Here is a 9,511-nt window from a genome sequence, read left to right on the forward strand (position 1 = left end):
CCCGAGTTCAATTCCCAGCAAACACATGGTGGTGCACAACCATCTGTAATGAGTTCTGGTGGCCTCTTTTGGTCTGCAGACACACATGCAGGAAGAACATTGTATACATAATAAATAAATCAATATTTAGAAAAAAATTACAAAAAGAGATGATCTGTTTGGGGGGGGGGGCTGGTAGTGGCACCAGGACCTATCCCAGGTGCATGAACTGGCTTTTTGGAGCCCATTCCCTATGGTGAGCTATCTTGCTCAGCCTTGATATGGGGGGAGGTGCTTGGTCCAGCCTCAAGTTAGTATGCCAGACCTTGTTGACTCCCCAAGGAAAGCCTTACCTGCTCTGAGAAATGGATGGGAGATGGGAAAAGGGGAGGTGAGAGGGGGATGAGAAAAGGGGAGGGAGAAGAGGAAGGAGGGGGAACTGCGGTTGGTATGTAAAATGAAAAGATTTTTTAATGAGGAAAAAAAAAGTCTGTATAACCAGAATGACCTGCTTCACTGAAGCGCCTTTCTTTTCAGCTATAAAAACGACAGTACCTAAGAGCCCCATAAGCTTAAAGCTTGGGAAAACCAGCTTTAATATCTTCTGCTGAAATGAATGGTCTTTCAGTGATCTTAATTTAGTTTTTCAAAGTACGCCTTCAACTCACTTCTCAACTACCAGGAAGATTAATACACAAAAGTATATGTGCTGGCAAACAACAACAACAACAAAAAAGCCCCAAACAGGAAAAACTAAGAAAGTGCACTAAAAAAACAAACCAATCTTTAACTTGTAGGCGAATAACTTCACGCTATTTTTTTTAAAGGTAAAAGCCATCTTTTTAATCTTAAGTGGCAAGGGGTAGACTTTAAATCCCAATAAAGATACGAAAATCCAAACCCTTATCAATCAACCAGCTGGTGGACTTGCCCGGTGTCGGCAGTAACAGTAGCACGCCCTTTAGAACAAAAGTAATCATTAAAATCCGTTAGAGTGGACACGGAGGCTTCCCCCAAACGTGGCCTTGTGGTTCATCCTTTACTACCTAAGCCTGCACAGATAAGGCAAGAACAAGTTGGCAGCAGCGCACGTCGTCCCGCTGTCCGGTCACTTTGTGTCCTAAGCCCGTCCGCTCGGGGTTCGCCCTGGCCTCCCCCGGGGCACGCCCCGCTGCTGCCCCCCCCCCCCCGCGGCGCCCACGTCCTCCAGGTCACCTTCAAGCGAGGGCGGGAATAGGCGGCACGGGCCACCCTGCCACCAGTCCCCACCAATAAAAACTCGGCACCCGCCGCCCGGGTCCCGCCTGCAGCGCCCAATCCGGGCCTCCCGAAAGGTCTTCGCCTCGGGTGTCCGGGACTTGGGGGCGGGAACATTGAGAACTAAATTAAGAAGCAGAGCCCGGCGCAGAAGGAAGCCGGCGAGCGGGCGGGGGCTCCCCCGGGACCGCCCGCAGCCGCGCTCCGGGTAAACAAAGGCCCAGCGGGGGCGGGTAACGGTCAGGTGACCACGCCTAGCAGGTTTCGCAACAGCGCGGCGAGCGGCTGTGGCCCCAGCACCCCGATCCTCTCCGTGCTCGGCGACAGCACCCACGGTCGCCCTCACCCCACGGAAACTCCAGATCCGAGGCCGCAGCACTCTGGACGCTTCCGTCCGAAGTGCAACGCCTCCGCGGAGCTCGTCCCCCGCCCGGTCCCCACACCCGAGGCCGTGCCGGGCTTCTGGCTACCGGGGACCTCGCCTCCCTCCCGCAGGTGCCTGGAGCGGTCACCCCGGTACCTCTCGGCGCAGGTTGGAAGCTGCACAAGCGGCGACCCCGCGGTATCTGGTGCGCCGCGTCTCCTGGAGCCACCAGTCTTTGCCACTGCTCACAACAAAGGAAACATGTGACCGTTGGGCCAAAACACTTAACGTCACCCACCCTTGGCCAATGAGGAAGAGGCAGCCCCTTCCCGGAGCACACTGGGCGTTGTAGTTCTTACTCATGCTGGATTCCCGGGCCACTTGGGTTCCGCTAGAGGGCGAAATCTATCCCCGGCTGCTAAGGCGAAACATTTATTTAAGGTAGAATGAGGTTAAAGGAATGCATCTTGAACAAGGACCGAATGGTATGTTGATTGTCTTCAAAGAGCCCTCTACATCCCAAAGCACAAGACCAGGATTTAGTCGACCTTAGAGCTTGGACTAAGGCTTGTTTGTTTTAATTAATTCTTTCTAACACACTTGGAAAATGTAAGGGCCTGAGAGGAGGAATGTACTGCCATCAGTGCTGAGGAAGCTGTCTTTCTTTGTAAATCTGTTAAAGTCGCTTGTATCAGACCCTTTGCTGCCTTTTTGTTTTAATCACACGCAGGAGTCGAACAAAAGTTAAAACAAAACTTGATTTTCCAAGGTACATAGAACTTCTTTCAAGACATTGTTTTATTTCTATCTTGAAACGTTTTGGTTAGTTCTGGTTTCTGATATCAAAGTTGTCATGCCCTTCTTTCTGTCTGCACTTCATTAATACAGCCATGACTCTGGGAAGGAGATGTGTTGCTACAGGGTGGAGATAATGAGGAGAGTGGACATCCAGGGCATTTACTATGCTTTTAGGTCTTTTCAGCTTCTATTAACCTTAAAAAAAAAATTACGTATTGAGTGCTTCCTGTGGGAGGGGAAACATCTCTGACTCCTCTAGGGCTTATGGCCAGGACTGCAATAAAACTGTTAGTCACTCTGGCTTGACCTGTTGTCACTATCAGCTTTGAGAATCCTGTGGTTGGCTCTTGTCAGGGGATTCATTTTCATATTCTCTCCCCTCTCTCCTCCTCTCCTCTCCTTTTCTCCCACTATTTCCTCCTTCCCTTTTCTCCCCCCTCCCCTCCAAGTTTACTTAAACAAGACACTTAACTTGAAGGAAAACTATCTAGGATTCATTTTTAAAAATTATTTTTATTTTTTTATTCTTTGTATGTGCGTGTCTGTACTGGGTATATGCATCTGCGTGCAGTTGCTGGTGGCCATCAGAGGCATCGGATCCTCGTGGAGCTGCAGTTGTGAGCTAGCTGCCTGATGTGGGTGCTGGGAACCGAACTCCAGACAGAGTAGTAAGTGCTCTTAGCCACTGAGTCATATCTCTAGCTCTATTTAAATTTGCTTTTTAAGGATTTTTTTTAATTAATTAATTAATTTATTTATTTCAAGACAGGGCTTCTCTGTATAACAGCTCTAGCAGTCCTGGAACTCACTCTGTAGACCAGGCTGGCCTCAAACTCCCAGAGATCCATCTGTTTCTGCCTCCCTAGAACTAGGATTAAAGACATGAGCCACCACCAGCTTTTAAAAGTTTTATTTTCTGTGTTCTAGTGTTTTACCTGTATCTGTGCATGCATTGCCCACGGAGGCCAGAAGAGGGCATCAGATTACCCAGAACCGGAGTTAATGAGGGTTGTGAGCCCTCATGTGTGGGTGCTGGGACTCTAACCTTCTTCCTCTGGAAAAGAAGCCAGATATGTATATGTTTATGCGCCTGAGTATATGCATGTGTACCATGAGTGCAGGAAGAAGGGCTTGGGTATCCTGGAGCTGGAAGTGCGAGTGCTGGAGCCGGCTCTGGTCCTCTGAAAGGGCACTACACAATCCTAAGCACTAATCCATCTTTCCAACTCCTCCTGCGCTGTTCCTTCCTTTTATGCTTTGTCCTTAAGAAGGAAATAAATGAAAAGTAGAAAGATATATACTATCCCTTACATTGACTTGGAGAAAAAAGTTTTTAAGAAAGAAACTCAGAAATCAGAGCTAAAAGAAGTCACAGAAATAAGAATATGTTAACTACAGACATAGCTGAAGGTAAATGTAAGCTTCACATGTCTACAGAAAAAGGTTTTCTGAAGCTTGCTTCCCTGTATCTTGTTTTGTTTGTTTGTTTTTGGCTTTGACACAGGGTCTTCCTCTATAGCCCAGGCTGTCCTTGAACTCACTATGAAGCCCAGGCTGGCACTGAACTTGTGGCAGTTCTCCTGCCTCAAGTGCTGGGGTTACATATATGAGCCACCTTGCCTGGCTTTAAAAAATGTTCTTCATTTATTTGATTGTTTCTTGTTATGTAACTTAAGCTGACCTTAAAACTCAAGGCAATCCTCCTGCCTCAGTTTTCCAGGTGCTAAATTTATAGACATGTACTGCCCCACCAGGCTTCTGAAGATTCTCTTTGAACTTGATAATCTATATTCTACAATTTTTTACAAAGGACATTACCAGAGAAGAGGGTTTACTCTTTGTGATGAAGAAATATAATTTGTTGTAAACTATACTGCATTTAATAATGTTGAGAAAGACCCAAAATAGCTAGCTAGGAAAGGTAATTTGATAGGCTAGCATCATGGAAATATGCTTTACAGACCTTAATAACCCTTCTGACAACTGCAGTTTAAAATGTTTTTGGGAAACTACAATGAAACAACAAATGGCTTATCTATAAACATCGGTATACTAAAGCTACTGTAATTTTAAAAATAAAACAAAACTAGCCCACTGAGCACCCACCCTGAGTCCTGACCTCTGAAGGTGTATGGAAGTGTGCCTCTGCCCCTAGAATATCTTCACACAAAGGTGACAGCACAGCGTAAGCCCTGGTTGACTCTGAGCTGTAGAACACAAGTCCAAGAGTCAATGGTGGAAGAGCTTACTTTTCTTCTAGTAATCATTCGACTTTAAAAGATCTATTATGTACATGTGTGAAGTTCTAAAATAATAATTTTATTTAGCCTTCGGTAGTGCTGAGTGCTGGGCAATGGAATTTAGGGCATCACACACGCTAGACGAGTCTTCTGCCCCTGGGCTTTCACCTCAAGCCCCTGAATGTTTCTTTTAAAAGTATTTTAAAAGCTATGCCTGTTTGCTTCCAGTTTTAGATGACTCTGTAACTGGCCTAGAAAAGGCTGAGCCCTCCCAGGTCACCAGCACACAGGCACAGAGCCTGGCCCTGCTGTCACAGCGTTACAGGCACATGCCTGGCATATTTTGGAAAGCCTGTCTTGTTCTATTACTAGTGCATGCAAGTTTTGCCCCACTGGCAAATCTCTAAATTTAGATGCTTTTTAGGGTGAACTGTGTGTGACCCTTGTCACAAAGATCAGTTTACACCAGAAGGCACCTTGCTTTTTATTCATGGATTTGGAAGGAAAAGTTGGTACTTATAAAACAGGGCTTGAAGATCACTATATTAATGGAAAATGAATATCTAAGATTTCTGCCTCATATTTCTCAGTAGAAGTTTACCTTGTGCTTTTGTTTGTGGAGATAGCTCTCACCTTCTCTTTGGTCAGGAAGGGCCTCTTTTCCTGCTGCTCTGCCAGTGCCCATGGACTTCTGGATGGCTCCTGGCTCTGTCTCCCATCTTGCTGTGGAAGGACTAGAATTATGGATTCTTGCTTCTGCATCTGCTTTCTGACATGCATTTAAACGTGTAAGTGTCAGCTATTAGACTTGTGTACTGTGGAATAACCCTTCTGTACATTGTGAAGACATGTTTCTCTCATTGTTAATAAAAAGCTGATTGGCCAATGGCTAGACAGGATTTTCTAGACAGAGAGAATGCTGGGGAGTAAAAGGGCTGAGGAGTCTCGAGGAGATGCCGTGAAGTGCACAGCAATCAGGATGGGGAGCTCGTACATGACATACATGAGGCTTGGGGTGGCACATAGATTAATAAAAATCAGTTTAGTTATTTAAAGAGCTAGATAAAAACAAGCCTAAGTTATAGGCCGAGCATTTATAATTAACATTAAGTCTCTGTGTGGTTATTTGGGAACTGACTGGTGGGACAGAAAAGTCTGCCTACACTTGTGTTTATAAGACTTTACTTATGGAGCCACCTCTCCAGCCCTGGATCTAACTCATAAAATAAAACCCGGAGGTAAATTTTCCTTTTTTTCCCCCCAGTAATGTTATGGAGCTGTGTGAAATTAACATAATATAGTTCTAATATAATGTGTTTTTTCCATTTTAATTAGAGAAAAGACTTCACAGTTAAAAATGGCCAACACTTGTAGAGTTGGGGAAACAGAAGCAAGATGATCTCAAATTCAAGGTCAACCTTTGTTATAGAACACGTCCCAGTGGCTTCTGAGAGCAGAATTAGCTGCCCTGGGAACCTGTGTTCAAAATTTCTCTGTTCAAAGTCTCTCTCTCTCTTTGTCTTTGTGTTTGTGTGTGTGTGTGTGTGTCTGTCTGTCTGTCTTTCATCTGTCTCTCTGTCTGTCTTAGGTCTCTTTATGTAGCCTGGCTGTTATGGGATGCTCTATTTTGACCAGGCTGCTCTCAGAGTCACAGGGATTTGTCTGCCTCTGCCTCTTGAGTGGTGGGATTAAAGGTGGGTGCCACTATGCTTTTCTGTCTCTCTTTAAAGATTTACTTTTAGGGGCTGGAGAGATGGCTCAGTGGTTAAGAGCACTGGCTGCTCTTCCAGAGGTCCTGAGTTCAAATCCCAGCAACCACATGGTGGCTCACAACCATCTGTAATGAGATCTGGCACCTTCCTCTGGCATGCGGGCGTACATGGAGGCAGAATGTTGTATACATAATAAAGAAACAAATCTTTAAAAGGGTTTATTTTTATTTTATATGCATGGATGTTTTGCCTGCATGTATGTCTGTATACCACGTGCATACAATGCCCCAAAAGAGGGCATTGGATCCCTTGGGAATATACTTATAGATGGTTGTAAGCTGCCATGTGGGTGCTGGGAACTGACCTGGGGTCATCGAAAAGAGCAATAAGTGCTTTTAACTGCCGAGACATCTTTATAGCCCCTTGTTCAAACTCTTTAAAGAAAATTATATATTTTAGTTAGATTATCAAGTAGTAGATTTCCATATGGCTCTTATCCATACATTCTTGTTTTGGTTGATTATCCTTCCAACCTCTTCCCTCTCTCACCCCTAATTCTATTTAAGTCTTTCCATCCCTCTACTTTCTTTTCCTTTTTAAGGTCTGTTTTAGTTTTTAAATCATACATATGTGTCCGTGGTTTTGTGTGGGAATGTGCATATGAGTGTATGTACCCACAGCAGCCAGAGAGGTGTTGGATCATCTGGAGCTGGAGTTGCAAGTGGTTGTGGGCTACCTGATGCAGGTGCTTTCAACGAGCAGCAACTCTAACCATGGAGCCATCTATGCATCCATCTCTTTCTATTTCGAACCATCAGTCCCTGGTCCACTTCAGTGCACCCAGATATAAGTATCAGGATGCATCCGCAGACCTCCCTGAGACACTCCCACAGGTTCTCTCCCAGTTCACATCCCACCTGGAACACCCGGACAGTCCAATGGGAGGTGTTTTATTATCCATCTCTTCCTAATTTGTGTGTGTGTGTGTTTTTTTCTCAGAGCCCTTAGGAACTTTATATTAGTGTAGAGTACACTTCTCCCTTTCTCTCCCTTCCATATTTCCTTATAGTTCTGGCTTACGGTGTCTCAAACTGGGGACCCACAGTATGCCTGAACTTTTTCTCCTCTTTCCTGGGCAGTTCATTGAGCTTAGGTTCAGAATACAGTGCGCGTATTGACTGCCAGCTGCCAGGGCTATATGCTTATGCAGACTATCTTGCCTCTTGCTAGCACTCATGAAGTCTTCCTTTCTGTAGCAGTTGGAAATGATTGCTTTCCATGAGAGGTTTAATTCTAGATCAGGGCGAACAATATTTGATGTCTCTTTCCCTTTTCTCAGTGTATGGTGTCCCATATCCGGTGCCCCCAAAGGGTCCCTGCTGTATGGGCATTCGCTAAATTTATGGTGATGGTGAAACCTGAGAGGCCCCTTTGTGCCCTGCAGGTCCACAGTAATCTGGAGCAAAGGTTGGGACATGCATGGAACCTACTGAAGCACCTGGATTCTACAGAGGAGCCTGGCAATGGTTGTGCACTTGCAGTCAGTATGGTGGGGGGAGGGGGATGTCATGTTGGTACTAATGTCACCCTCAGACTTTCCTACACTGTAGGAACTCAATCACACGTCCCAGTCTTCTCTTTCCAATTCTTTCATTGTTAATTAACTCTGTTCTTCGACAGTTTCACCCATGTATAGCACACATTCTGATTGTTGTCACCACTCACCCGTTCACACCTCCTTTCCAGTCCCGGCAGCGTCTCTTTCTCTTTATGTTTGTGTTGTGACCCACTGTATTTAACCAGGGTCAGCTGTATGACCCCGGGTTTCTAACAATCCTCTGGAGCCTAGTGAGCTCACCAGAGGTTGCATAACTGGATACAACGACTGCCCCATCCCTTGTAATGTATTAGTAGTCTCTGGTTCATCAGGGAGGGGCAAGGCCTGATGTACTGTTTCCCAATTCGTGTTTGACTGTTGGCACACCCTCCTGTGCAGGCCCAGTGCAGGCTGCCACAACTGCACTGCAGCATTTATGTCATTCCTAGATGACAGCATTGCACAGCCCTTCCCCATCTATTGGCTCTCCTATTCTTCTGTGATGCTGCCTGAGCCTTAGAGGGGGGAACCTAAATGTCCTGCTTAAGACTGAGTGCTCAACTGTTGGTGGAACCTGCTCATTTGTTTCCCACCTGCCCAGACCCGAAATAATCACACGGAAACTATATTAATTGCAAAACTGCTTGGCCAATGACTCCAGCATATTCTTAGCTAGTTTATATCTTAAATTAACCCATTTCTACTATTTTATATTTTACCACAAGGCTCATGGTTTACCAGCAAGGTTCCGGCTGGCTGCTCGAGTCTTTCTCCTCCAGCAAGGCATCTCCTGACTCCGCCTACTGTCTCTCTACATCTCTGTTTGGATTTCCTGCCTGGCGTTATTCTGCTAAACCATTGACCGAAAGCAGCTTTATTCATTAACCAATAAAAGCAACGCATCACTCAACCATCACTTATGCTCAGTGCCTTGACCAGTGGTGAGTTTGCATTCACTAAATGCACTGTTTACTTCAGAGCAGTTTCTCTAAGGCTCAGAGTGGCATTTGTCTACATATATCAACATTTAGAAGACAGTTTGGTGCCATGTGAGATTAGCTAAACAGCAAGTAGTAAGTTACCCCTCTTATAACATTCCCAGCATTGAGTTTTTGAGGGGTTTACAGTACCAGGCCTGTATTCCCTTCTGTGGAGCCGGCCACAAATGCAAGCAGAGGATGGATTCTTATTCCTATAATAGTCGTGCTACTATCACAACGTTGAGCATATCTTGCCAAGTGGGTTGGTACTGTGCTCCGAGGGTTCATAGCTGGGGAGATTGTTGTCATTTCTCCAGCAGCCTATACAGCACATTCCAGCCTTATGACCTAGCCAGCAAGGAGGAGGCCGCTAGTTCACTTCCATCTTGACTTCTCTATACCTTACATCCAAGTCGTGTGGTGTCTTCAACAATATCATCTTAACATCAAATTCTGATGGTAACCAAGAGGAATGGCAAGTACATGTATTGCTTGGTGGCTTCTGGGCTTCCATGGCCAACAACTCAAAAGGAGGTATTTCACATCTGGCACAGGGTTTTTTGTTCATTAGCCCATGACTTCTA

General features: G+C 45.5%; 1 protein-coding gene and 1 long non-coding RNA gene across 5 annotated transcripts in view; one reads left to right on the forward strand and one right to left on the reverse strand.

Moving 5' to 3' along the window:
• Klhl24 (kelch like family member 24) overlaps positions 1 to 1,876 on the reverse strand; it is a 31,067-nt gene extending 29,191 nt beyond the window's left edge. For all 4 annotated transcript variants that reach the window (XM_050131987.1, XM_050131990.1, XM_050131988.1 and 1 more), the window contains exon 1: positions 1,757 to 1,876. The gene's annotated coding sequence lies outside the window, so the exon portion shown is untranslated. The remainder of the gene's footprint in view (positions 1 to 1,756) is intronic.
• A 75-nt stretch (positions 1,877 to 1,951) lies between these two features.
• Positions 1,952 to 8,846, forward strand: LOC126494565 (uncharacterized). Its single transcript, XR_007590035.1, has 3 exons — positions 1,952 to 2,085; positions 7,795 to 7,876; positions 8,673 to 8,846. It is a non-coding gene; the product is annotated as an uncharacterized lncRNA (long non-coding RNA).
• Positions 8,847 to 9,511: the final 665 nt, after the last annotated feature.

The sequence above is a fragment of the Alexandromys fortis genome, unplaced genomic scaffold (genome assembly GCF_014885135.2).
Source record: "Alexandromys fortis isolate MF-2015 unplaced genomic scaffold, M_Fortis_MF-2015_v1.1 scaffold_380, whole genome shotgun sequence".
In the NCBI taxonomy this organism is placed as follows: Eukaryota; Metazoa; Chordata; class Mammalia; order Rodentia; family Cricetidae; genus Alexandromys; species Alexandromys fortis.